General features: G+C 43.6%; 1 long non-coding RNA gene across 1 annotated transcript; it reads right to left on the bottom strand.

The window, feature by feature from the left end:
- Positions 1–4,528: 4,528 nt before the first annotated feature.
- Positions 4,529–11,011, bottom strand: LOC125112690 (uncharacterized). The gene is made up of 3 exons (XR_007131228.1): positions 8,931–11,011; positions 8,223–8,348; positions 4,529–4,834 (listed from the first exon to the last, which is right to left on the bottom strand). It is a non-coding gene; the product is annotated as an uncharacterized LOC125112690 (long non-coding RNA).
- Between the last annotated feature and the right edge of the window lie 2,449 nt (positions 11,012–13,460).

Below are 13,460 nucleotides of genomic sequence, written 5' to 3'. Positions count from 1 at the left end.
AAGCTGGAAGAGTCCTTCTCCGGGAGGAAATGTGAGTAATAACAAATCTGCTGTTTCAGGAGCACCGCAGCTTGCTGAGCTGCGGCGTGGTACATCCCCCCCCCCCACACACACACTGTGTTTTTCTCTTCCTAAGCACATGGTGTTGCTGGATGACTTATGAGCTGTGTGTTCCTTCAGCGCCTTTGTGAATCCAAGCAGTTCGGTCCTGATGTCTTGGATATGATGTCTCAGAAGGGGATGGATTATTAAGGGATCAGAGAAGTGAGCCGGACAATGAAGGGGTGAATCACTGCTAGGGCTGCCATAACAACATATCACAGACTGGGTGGCTTAAGCAATGGAAAGCTAATTTTTCATAATTCTAGGAGACTAGAAGTCTAAGATCAAGGTGTGAGAAGGGTTAGATTCTGTGGAGGTCTCTCTCCTTGGCTCAGAGGCAGCCATCTCCTCCCTGTGTGCTCACATGGTCTTCTGTGTGTGTGTGTGTGTGTGTGTGTGTGTCTGTGTCCTAATCTCTTCTTCTTATAAGGACACCAGTAGTCATATTGGATTAAGCCCACCTTAATGACCTCATTTGACCTTAATTATCTCCTTAAAGACCTTATCTCTAAATATACTCTGAGATACTGGGAGTGAGGATTCCACCATATGAATTTGATGGGAGGGGACATCATTTAGCCTGTAAGATGCCTTTAGTGGCCTCCTGAATACCTAGGAGATCATTTCAGGGTCTGTAAGATTGAGGTGAAATAGTCTTTATATAAAAGCAGAATGTTTATAAACCTATAACTAGTGGACTTTCACTCAAACATAGACTCATTTATTACCATAACCATATTATCATTATTATTTATCTTTTTAGGGCTGCACCTGTGGCAAATGGAAGTTCCCAGGCTAGGGTTTGAATCGGACCTGCAGCTGCCGGCCTACACCACAGCCAAAGCACCATGGGATCTGAGTTGCGTCTTTGACCTACATCATAGCTCACAGCAACGCCAGATCCTTAACCCACTGAGCAAGGCCAGGGATTCACCCTTGTGGATACTAGTTGGGTTTGTTAGTGCTGAACCACAACAAGAACTCCCCGTAATCCTATTATTAGGATGTAACTGTCACATCCATAGCAATAAATATTTATTGAATTAATGAATAACTCTTCTTTCTTGAAAAGGCTCACCCTTCCTCGTAAGAAGGATTTGATAATTGAGAGGTAAGCCAAGGTCTCAGGTTACTCTGCCGATGGCCTCCTATTGCAGGGATTGTGGGCAGTCTCCCATGGACTATGAAGCATCATAAATAATTCAGATTAAACAACCCTTGTCAAAATAAATTAATAGACTGCTTTTTATGACACTAACGCTTTAGTTTCTTCGGGTCTGTAGGCTTGTGTACTGACTTGAAAACTCTGAGGGTGAGGCCCTCTCCTGGGAACGGAGGACAGAATGCTGGGCAAACAGCTTCCTTCATAATGAGTTTCTGTGAAAAATGCCAGATTGGCAAGGAGGGGGGTAGCAGCCCTTCATTTCAGGCTCAGTCTAGACTAGAGCCAAATATGCTCTCGGTTAATTAACAGGCCTACATAACCATTTATACATGTATCTTAAGTTTCCTTCTACAGAGTTCCCTGGTGGCTCAGTGGGTTAAGGACATGGCATTGTTGCTGCTGTGGCTTGGGTCACTGCTGTGGTGAAGGTTTGATCCCTGGTTTGGGAATTTCCACGTTCTCTGGGCAGGCCAAAAAAAAAAAAAAAGAAAAAGTTAAGTTTCTTTCTAAACTATAAGCTTCCTGAGGGCAGCAGCTACACAGCATTCATCTTTGAAACCACAAGAGCATCTAGGACAGTCTCTGGAACACAAGTTGTGGTTGATAAATATGTACTAGAGAAATGAACCTAATAGTAAACATTAGAGAAACAGATCTACTTACTCATTTCCTGGAATTCTTCAAGGAAAGCACCACACTCATGTCAGCGTAGATGTTATTAATAGTAGCTGAGTAGCCAGAGGAAGTAATAATATCGCGGTGGGAAAATTAGGCCACATCTGAAATATCATGTGCAATTCCAGGCCTGATTTAAGTAACCTCTATCCTAGGTATTGAGAATAATCTAGAAAGAGCAGAAGCATAGAGTCTGGAAGCTGTCAGATAAAAACAGTTGAACTGACTGTTTAGCTTGGCGACAAGAAGACTAAAGAGAGAGACAGAATAAATGCTTGTAAATGTTTGAAAGGCTTTCTTGCAGAAGAGGAAGCTAACTTAGTTTTGCTCCAGAGGAAGAGCCAGGACCAGGGGGTTTAAGAGCAAGGAGACAAGATGCAGTGTAAGAGACAACTGCTCAAGTTTTTTGTTTTTGTCTTCTTTTGGCCTTTTCATCTTTTTAGAGCTGCACCTGTGGCATATGGGGGTTCCCAGGCTAGGGGTCCAGTTGGAGCTGTAGCCCCTGGCCTACACCACAGCTCACGGCAACGCTGGATCCTGAACCCACTGAGAGAGGCCAGGGATCAAACCCTCAATCTCATGGTTCCTAGTAGGATTCGTTTCTGCTGTAGCACAATGGAAACTCCTAATTTCCTTTAAAAAAAAAAAAAAAAGTGCTGTTGGAGTTCCCGTCGTGGGTCAGTGGTATGAAGCCGACTAGTATCCATGAGGATGTGGGTTCCATCCCTGGCCCTACTCGGTGGGTAAAGGATCTGGTGTTGTGGTGGCTGTGGTATAGGCCATCAGCTGCATCTCAGATTCAACCTCTAGCCTGGGAACTTACATATACTGTGGGTGGGGCCCTAAAAAGATAAAATAAAATAAAATAAAATAAAATAATAATAAAAAAGAATCTCTTTGGAAAAAAAAGTGCTGTCAGTTTCAGGGATGTTATCCCTCATATCGTTACCCCAGGTCCTCCGAGGAAATACTGCCACTTAACTGAGTTTGGTACCACTGTTCAGGATACTGGTTCTTCTCAAATGATTGACAGTTCTTAGCTGTGAGCCTGTCTATGAGGTCTTGCTCCGCTCCCTAGTATTCTCCAGCAGGAATGGGATATACTGTCAGTGGGGTGTGCCAATACTTAGTGTTTTGGGTATGGGGATTCCCCATTCTTTCTGGATGTTTCCAAAGCTCTCATTCATTGCTCCTGCCTAAAGGCAGAAATCTCTCTTTGGCTAGGAGGGGTCAGAGCTTGTCCTAGCTCACCCCTGCTGTATGTCTGTAACCCGTCACCCATACATTAACCTCTGGGCTCCCCTCTTCCAAGCTTGGGGTTGGAGGCTTGGAGCATTCTAGGATGATTTCTTCCTTCTACAACAGCCTTTTGCTTTTCTAAAAACAGCTTCCTCTGTTACCCCAGTCCTGCCTGCCTTCTCTTACTTAGGAATCCCTGCTTATTTCCAGTCCTCTGAGAATATCTCTTGTAGTTTTCCAGTTATGTTGTGGGCTTGTTATTTTAAACATGTCATCTCTTTTCTGTCATTTTAGGCATCTGTGCTCAGTTCACCATCTCAATTCAGTCTCCTGTTTCTTCCAATTCTAAATATTATACTTTTATACATGCAAAAGAAAGTAAACAGAAAACAGTCTTTATAAAAAGAACTCATTTTCGAACTATGTTTTTCTAACTATAACAATAATAGCACATAGCTGAAATCCAAGATCATTGTCAATACCGATATCAACACCATAATGCCCACTGCTGCTAACATTTTGGAACACATGTAAAATATACACACATAGGAGTTCCCGTTGTGGCGCAGTGGTTAACAAAGCCGACTAGGAACCATGGGGTTGCGGGTTCGGTCCCTGCCCTTGCTCAGTGGGTTGACGATCCGGCGTTGCCGTGAGCTGTGGTGTGGGCCAGTGGCTACAGCTCCGATTGGACCCCCAGCCTGGGAATCTCCACATGCCATGGGAGCAGCCCAGGAAATGGCAAAAAGACAAAAAAAAATAAAAATAAAAAAATAAAAAATAAAATATACACACATATATAAACACACACATATAGCTTACTATAAATATATATGCATTGGTATGTATATGTATATTATGCTGCTTTTCTATACACAGAATGGAATGAGATTAAACTCTCCAAATTGCTTGAACTGTCTCTTGAAATCGCTTGTAAACTGTTTATGTGACTATTTCAGCGATTAAGCCAAGTAAAAACTGCTGGTTACCTTTCTCTCCTTTGAACTTTTTTTGTGCATTTTTCTCATTTTTTGTGCATTTTGGCTTATTGTTTCACTCTGTATAGCAATCTCTGCAAGGCTTAACAAACATAAAAACGTGGCGTCTGCCATCCTGCATGCCTGGAATGGCACATAAATTAAGGTTAATTAATTTCAATTTTTTTCATGGAACTTCTGAACAGTTTTAGAAATCTAATGGTGAGTCCCATTCTTCCTAATTTGTATCGCAGTTCGTTTCTGAGTTATACCTTCCTATTTATGTTTTTGAGTAAATAGATATTTAGAGTTTACATTATTATAATTATGCAAATGTCCTTCTGGGGCTACATAAAAGAGCATCCCTTCTTAATCAAATTCTTAAAATGTTCCTGGAGTTATTAATTGACTCTCATTTTTGAAAAAATTTGTACAATCATTAATTCTAAATATTCTAATAGCGCTGTACCATGCCTCTTGATGCTACTTTCCACGCAATCGAGTATTTTTGTTGTGGTTATTTATCCAGATCTTTTCCCTGGGGCCTTCTCTCCTCATATTCCGACCGGGATCAGTAGCTTTCTAGGCGTCCGGTCCAGCTGTCGTTGGTTCCTATCATTTCTGTTTCTTGCTTTTCTCTCGCACTTTTCTGGAAAACATTATTCAGTATTTTTTTCTGAGAAAAGAGCACACGAAAGGCAAAACATTTGAGGATTTCAATATCTAAAAAGATCTTTTATTCTATCTTCACACTTGGTTAATACTTTGGCTGAGGATGGGCATGACATATACACACTGCTGTATATAAAATAGATAATTAACAAGGACCTACTGTATAGCACAGGGAAACCCACTCAATGTTCTGTAATAATCTACATGGGAAAAAGAATGGATATCTGTATATGTACAACTGATTCACTTGGCTGTACACCTGAAACTAACACAACATTGTAAGTCAACTATACGCCAATAAAAATTTTTAAAAATATACCATAAAAACAATTTGCCTGTATATAGAACTCTTAAATCAGAAAAAAAACTCATATTTTTTGAAGTTAATGATTCATTGACCCATAGCTTCCACTGTCCTTATGAAGAAGTTCAGTGCTATTTTGATTCCTGATGGTTTTCATGGGAACGCTTTTATTTTTCCTCTCTAGAAATTTTTAGAATCTTTTTGTTTTTGACATTCAGAAATTTCCTGGTAGCGTTTCTGGTCCGGGTCTTTGGAGGGAGGTGCTGAACATGCCTTTTTAAATCAAGAGACTCAGCTTGAAAATTATTTCTTGTTTCCTGTGTCTACGTTGGGGGTGGGGGGTGGGTAGTTTGTCTGGCTCTACAGAGAAAAGGAGAGCAGCCGTACTGTGTGTGCAGTCTTTCATCCACATTTTTGGGTCCATGCCTCACCAACCTTTTCTATTACTTTGAGACTTTCTAGGGATTTTTGGAGATGGGGTGCAAACTGACTCTGTTCTTTGTCGTTTATTCTTGCAGGTGTTTATGTGGCTGGCTTTCCATTCTGCATAATATCTTATCCATGTATTGATTTTTTTTAATCTAAAGAAATGTTAACATATCATTCATTTGATCTTTGGGAGGTTTTTTTTGTCTTTTTTTTTTTTTTAGGGCTGCACCCACGGCACATGGAGGTTCTCAGGCTAGAGGTTGAGTCAGAGCTACGGTTGCTGGCCTACACCACATCCACAACAATGTGGGATCCAAGCCACATCTTCGACCTATGTCATAGCTAACAGCAACGCCAGATCCTTAACTCACTGAGCGAGGCCAGAGATCGAACCTACATCCTCATGAGTACTAGTCAGATTCATTTCCTCTGAGTCACAACAGGAAATCCAGTCTTTGGGATTTTTGACATATATATATGCCTGATGTTTTATGATTGACATTTTTTTTTTTTGCTCTACAAAGATAAGGAAATGTATTTATTTTTATATTCATTTATTTTTTATTAAAGTATAGCTGATTTACATTGTTGTGCCAATTTCTGCTATACAACAAAATGACCCGGTCATACATATACATTCCAGTCATATATATACAAACATTTCTTTTCTTGGATAATCTTCCATCATGGTTTACCCCAAGAGGTGACTGACATTTTATTAGATCTATTAGGTCTGTGTTAAACCCACCATATTTCACCAGAAACCTAAAGAGCTTTTTTTTTTTCTTTTTCTGTTTTGGCTGCCCTGTGGCATATGGAGTTCCCGGGCCAGGGATCAGATCCGAGCTGGAGTAGTGACCTCAGACGCAGCTGTGGCAACACCAGATCCTTAACCCGTTGCACGGGGCCGTGGATTAAACGTGAGTCCCAGAGCTCCTAAGACACTGCTGATACTGTTGCGACACAGCAGGAACTCCTAAAGCACTCTTAGAGTGAGTCTTCAAAGCAAAAGTGGCCACAGTTTGCTGTGGAAGGATTCACTGGGAAAATGTTTCTGAACAGAACAGAGAAATTAGGAATATACTGTTTCTTTCTTCTTTAGCAACTCCTTGCCTCCAGGCATCAAGTGATATAGATGACAGCAGTTAATTTAGCCTTTTCCTCTTACCTAAAGTCTTATCTATTGCTATCTTCATTAACCCTTCCTTGGTTGCCAACAATTAAGGATCTACTGTCTCACATACTTGGACTGAACGATGAATATGGAACCAGGAGTCATTTTGTGTGCCAGTCTACAGATCTGACCTAAATATAGAGATTATGAGAGCAGTTCACTCAAGGGACCAGATGTTACTTCATCTTAAGGGCACTAAATTCCTCCCCCGCCCCACAATTTCAGCAAAGGCAAGAAGAAAGATGCTCGCAGCTTGATGCCACCACAGCTGTGCTGTATTTATGATGATGCATTTGATTTTCTTTTTATAATGAATATCCTTCAAATTCAGAGAACAATCAACCCCTCTGTATCTACAGGTCCTGCATTCATGGATTAAACTAATCGCAGGTCAAAAATATTCGGCAAAAAAATTCCAAAAACCAAATATTTGCTGCACACTGTCAACTATTTACATAGCATTTATATTGTATTTATAACTATTTACATTGTATTAGATCTGACAAGTAACCTAGAGATGATTTAAAGTATATGGGAGGATGTGTGTAGGTTAGACGCAAATACTAAGCCATTTTTTATGAGGGATTTGAACATCTATGAATTTTGGTTTCTGAAGTGAGGGGGATTGTGTCCTGAAACCAGTTTCCATGGATACCAAGGGACAACTGTGGTATATCTCTCCTAGAATTGTTATGTGCCCACACGGGGGCCAAACTGCCTAGGTTTGAGTCCTGGCTCTGCCACTCATTAGCCCTGTGACCTGGGCAAGATATTTAATCTCTCATGCCTCAATTTCCTCACCTGCAAAATGGGGATACAATAGTAACCAGCTCATAGGTAATTACAAGAATAAAATTAAAATAATGTCTCACATTTTAGGTACCATATAATTGTACTTAAATTGCTATGATTACTGCAGTTGTTATTTCAAATAACAGGATGCTGGGATTGTTTCTTGGGTTTTAAAGAAACTCATTAGAGGAAAAACAGAACCTAATGGTTTGGAGTCTCTGCTGTTGATGTGGTGCTAATTCCTTAGCAAGCAAGCCTCAAATGACATAAAGAGACTCCTGTTTGTTGACCCACCTCAGGCCTTTTCTGTATCAATTGTTGTCAACACCTCCAAGGCGAAAGTTGGCATTTGCCTGATGCAGCCAGGATTCCACACATGCGGAGAGTGGGTTAAGGGGACTCCTCATGTGCCCATGTGACCCCCCTAGATTTCCTTTTTCCTTCTCTTCAGGAAATCCCCTTCCTTATCTGATTCTTTTTTCTATAAATAGATGCAGTATGTTTGGAAGGCCATGACTACCTCCAGATTTGGATGGGAAGCTTCTGTGAGAAATAAGAGTCTTTGCTGTGGCTTCTCCGTAGCACTGAACCCTTGCCCACGGCTGCGGGGAGGCGAGCGGCCAGCAGGTGGGGAGAGACCTGCCCACAGGAGCCAGAGGCCAGCGACCCGAACAGAGCTGAAGATACACTCACCTTGACTCCCCTCCCTTGGGAGGATTGCCCTGTGTTAGAAAGCACCCAGGATGCAGTCTGTCAGATCCAAGATCCAATTTTACCCGGGTACACTTCTCACAGCTTTATAAGCTCTGGTTTCTTCATCTGTAAAATAAACACTTCTCAGTGTTGCAATGTGGAGCAGATGAGGAAGCAGGCACATACAAAGTTATTTTGCAGATCACAGAACCCCCTTTCCTCCCATTCTCCTCTCCTTTTTCTACCACACATGACGATTAATCCCAAAACACAGCTCCCGGATTCCTCCTGCAAGACAGGCTCTGTCCTGGCAACACCAGGACACACAGGCCCTGGTAATTATCCTGTGGGACATTCCCCTAAAGGATCTGCAGAGCCTGGGTTTTCAGGGCTAGCCCAAGTTACCTCGATGATGGCTGTTGCCTCTGGCAGTTGAATCACATGTATTCAAACAATTTCACTATTTATTAGGGTCTGTCTTTTCCCTTTGCTGTAACAGGAGATATAAAGAAGAAAAAGAGGAGTTCCCTGGTGGCTCAGTAGGTTAAAGGTCCAGTGTTGTCACTGCTGTGAACATCCACATGCCTCAGGCACAGCCAAAAAAAAAAAAAAAAAAAAAAGGAAGAAGAATGAGAAAAAGAAAAAGAGAAAAGAGTTTAGAATTTTGCCAAAGAAACCCAACAACTAGATAAGTAGTATAGAACTAACCCAAGTAATGGATGGTGGACAAAAGTCTGCCAAACTTGTTGACACTCAGAGCGGGAAGGATTTGGCTTTGATGTTCAACAGCAACTCAAGCCGCACTCATCCAGGCTAAGTGGGGTTTAGGGAGATACATGCCGACGTGGGTCAGGGTCTGGGGGCCTCCAGGAAGGTGTCCACATGCTAACTTGTCTTCTGGAGCCAGAATGCTTTCCCAGCCCAGAGCTGTCACAGTCCACATTTTTCTCAGCTTCTTGGAAGAAAAAAAAAAAAAAAAACCCAAAGGGAGCCTGCAAGTGGATACAGTAAGTTCTTTGCAGAACAGGTCCTTGGCCAGGCTGGCTCTGCTGCCCACTGGTTGTGAGTATTTGGTGACTTGCTGGAGGTAGGGCCTCAGTCTTTGAGCGTGAAGCTTCCCCCCGAGCCCAGGCTCTCTTCCTGCCTGCCTCCCTCTATGCTGCGGAGAGAGGATGGGGATTTCATGCCTCAGTGAAATACTTGGCACATCTTCTCATTCAGAGAACTTCAGACTCTCTGCAAGTACGACTAAACTCAGCTCAGTGCCCTTCGGTTAAGGTCATGGTTATTTAGTGGCCAACATTTTCTAGGCAGGAACTCTCTAGTTCTAGCTGATTATCAGCAAATACCCCTTTACTTCTCCTCTTGTGTAAGCATTGGAAGGGAGGCCTTGACAGGCTAGCTTCTGCTTTTCTTGACTTACTTTGCGCTGATTTGACCTACAGTAATACCATTTCCCCTTAATTAGATCAGGTCATCTCCCATATCGGAAAATTCCCAGTTGATGTTGGACAGAATAGGCAAAGGCAGGCCTCATAGCCTGGAGGGCACTTTGAGTTAAGCTCTGATGCCATCCTGGCACTTTCAGTTTTGAATCTCCTATTTTCCAGCCACTATTTATCTCATAATGATGGGCTGGTCTGTTGCAAGTTTTGGAGAGATTCTGTCGGACCTCGTTTGCCCAGCCCACAAAGGTCTGAGGCCAAAACAGGGCTGTGTTGAGTGAAAAGCGAGGCTTCTTGGTTCTGGCTTCCCTCTGCCAGGGCAGCAGCACTGGGACCCTTGCAAGTTGATACCAAGTTTGGGAGGGGTGCCCAGTTGGTATTTCACATGGGTTTGCAAATACGTCTTTCCTGTGTTGGCCACTTGTGACCACTTGGGCTCCTTCTGGGGGATGTCTCCCTGGAGTTTGCAGTAAAGCTCCCAACTGAGCAGAAGAACTGGTACTTGGCCAAGGCTGCTCTCGTCAGCTGCCACTGAAACCATGGCAACCACCCGAGATACTGCTACTCTGGGGGTGCTGTGCCTGATGTCAGGGTGTGTCTGCCCAGCCAGGGCCATCATCGTGGGCCTGCCAACGGGGCTGCTGCTCACAACAGATGTTGCCCGAGGGCTAGTTCTGGTGTGAGCTCCGCCAGCCTCTGTGTGGCAGCGACTATAGGAGTCAGGCTACAAATGCTGATGTGCCTGCTGTTTCTCAGGATCACAGTCTCACAGTGTCCATGACGCTCAGAAATGGACTCGCTGAAGTGTAAGGACAGATCTTTTTTTCCCACTTTCAGGCCACACTCACCCTTTAGGCCAAGGTGGTGCTGCTTTGTTCTCAAAGTCTTACAGAGAGTTTTGCCCCATAACAGCACTTTCTATTTTTACTTGCCTCCTGCTCCCCCCCATTAAGACCCTGCGGCTTGGGCACTGCGGATAAACCAGTGGAAGATCTAGGTCCTGGGCATCCTGCGGTTTGCTCCTCCCACACTGAGCATGACACTGAACCAATCCTGGGGATGCTTCACTCCTTTGGACCATAAATCTATCTCCCATCCTCCTTCCAAATTCCAGCCAGCAGCAGAGTTTGTAAACCTATTTTGTTGCTGGGAAGCCTAACAGTGTGGTTAATTAAAGACTTAAGGATAAAAATAAATTCCACGAGGATAAAATTATGTGGCAAATGGAAAAGATACAAATAAAGAGCATACCATTTCCAGGTGTTATATAAGAGAGAGTTTTCATGAATATTTTAAGTGGATGAAAATGAGTTTCAAATTGTCTAGATGTTTAGATTCTACCAAGACACATTTCAAAGTGATGTGTACTTTTCTTTTAAAATATTAACACTTACAATCTGCTGGAAACTACGTCCTTGGCAACCATTTAAACTTATGCTGAAAGATCTTGGATGCTATCTTTAAAACAGGTGAGAAAGTGCAGAGTTCTATAAAATTCTTTCTCTGGTGGGTGGCGAGCTGTGAGCAAAAATGTTTGAAGACCCCCAGTTTAGAGTGTTTTGCAATGATGCTCTGAACAGTGACTTCTATGAATTTTATTTCACAGATTGTTTTCTTGTTGTCTTTTTAGGGCCGCGCCCGCGGCTTGTGGAGGTTCCCAGGCTAGGGGTCGAATTGGCGCTGTAGCCACAGCCTACGCCACAGTCACAGCAACGCCAGATCCTAGCCACGTCTGTGACCTACACCACAGCTCATGGCAATGCCGAATCCTCAACCCCCTGAGCAAGGCCAGGGCTCGAATCTAAGTCCTCATGGATACTAGTCAGGTTCATTTCCACTGTAACACAACGGGAACTCCACACACAGATTGTTTTTTCATTTATATCTTTTATATTGTGTTTGTTTAAACTTATTTTGCGCTGGAAACCCTGAGAAAAATTGTGTTTGAGAGTGAACGTTAACTTGGCACATCCTCCATCCTCAAGAGATTGCTCCAGAGTTCCCGCTGTGGCTCAGTGGGTTAAGGCCCTGGTGTTGCCGCAGTTGTGGTAGAGGTCCCAGCTGCAGCTTGGATTTGGTATCCATATGTCAAGGGCGTGGCCATTAAAAAAAAAAAAAGAGAGAGAGGCTGCTCCATCTCCTGTTACCAGATACTGGCCTTCAGCAAGTAGACCTCAGGTTACCGGTCACTAGATGAAGGAACACAAGTTGTGGGGGCCACATTGAACACTTCTACTTTGAAGCCTAATTTCTTCCCATTTTCTGCTGCCTTCTCTTGCTTCTGCTTTTTTTTTTTTTTTAATTTTTTTTTCTTTTTAGGACAGCTCCTGTGGCATATGGAAGTTCCCAGGCTAGGGTTCGAAACGGAGCTGCAGCTGCTGGCCTATACCAGAGCCATTGCAACGCAGGATCCCAGCCGCATCTTTGACCTACACTGCAGCTCACAGCAATGCCAGATCCCCGACCCCCTGAACGAAGCCAGGGATCGAACCTGCATCCTCACGGATACACGTTGGATTCCTTTCCACTACGCCACAGTGGGAACTCCTCCTGCTCCTGCTTTTTAATGTTAGGGGAAAAAAAGTTGGCAGAAAGTCCAGATTGGCAAGAAGGATGAGTGGGAAGGCAGCATAATTAGTGAGTAATCCTTTGTCTTCTCTGTGAGGTTATTTTTATGGCCACTCCAACCTTTAAATAACAGTTGGGAGGGAAGATTTGCGAAGACCTGGGTCACATGATTATCAAGAGAACCTTTTCCTGATTGGAAAACGAATAGCTCTCCCAGGAAAAAACTGGCTCCCGGGGGGGATACACGTTCCTTGAATATCTTTACAGTCTTTTCTGTTGGTTGCAAGAGAGGCAGCATTTGGTGACTCAAAGAGGGAAAGTTTGTTTCCTCCTCTGCTCTGGGAATGAAAAGCAGGGTCCTATCGAACAGGGAAAATTGAAAACGTAGCCCAGCAACGAACTGACATCTATGTATTTGTATTTATCTAACTCATGTTCTAAATGACATTCACTCTGAAGTCCGTTGGGCCAACATTGAGAACTTGTGTATGTTGGAGGATTGTACTAAGTCTACGCACACAGTTTTACATTTGTATGTATACACACACACACACACACACACGTAGGTTTTATGGGAAATGTTTACCTTTTGGCTCCTTGTGCTGAATGTTCTGAGGATCAGCACTGCAGTCCTAAGCACAGACCAGATGGTTGGTTCACTTTATCAGCCGAAATTGTAGGCACTGTGCCTAAGAGGAAATGACCCAGGTCTGAAGGTGAGGGCCAGCCTGCTGTCACACCTAAACCCACAGAGAAGGTGACTGCAGTCGCTGAGCCTCGAATAAGTGCCTGTCTGTGAGCTCGAGGCCCCAGCCTTCCGACGCCCATATCTAGCCTGGGAACCAGTATTTCTCATTCTGATGACTTCAATGTGTGTCCTCTGGTCGATGGGCCAAAGGAAACCTGAAAGAACCAGAGTTTTTATAGAGTCGAGTTGCAGGTTGATCTCACAGCTCTCATGGTGTCAATGACCAGGCTGGACAGCCCTCCACAGCCCCCTTGGGGAAAAGCCACGTGCAGCAACCGGCATTCCTGCTCTGGGTCAGAAAGTTGTGAATGGAGAGTCCATGTGGAGACTGGACATTGTTACCTCCAACGCCTCACCTCTGAAGAGCCGGGCGGTATGTACATCAGAGCAGGCCTCTGTTTGCTTGTTTTTCTTGGCCAAGTGGGAGGAGAAATGTGGGAGCGCCCAGGACGTTCCCACAGAGAAGCAGGGCCCTGT

The sequence above is a fragment of the Phacochoerus africanus genome, chromosome 12, assembly GCF_016906955.1.
Source record: "Phacochoerus africanus isolate WHEZ1 chromosome 12, ROS_Pafr_v1, whole genome shotgun sequence".
NCBI lineage: Eukaryota > Metazoa > Chordata > Mammalia > Artiodactyla > Suidae > Phacochoerus > Phacochoerus africanus.
Note: the sequence above shows the minus strand (reverse complement) of the source record. Positions and strands in the feature narration are given on the sequence as shown.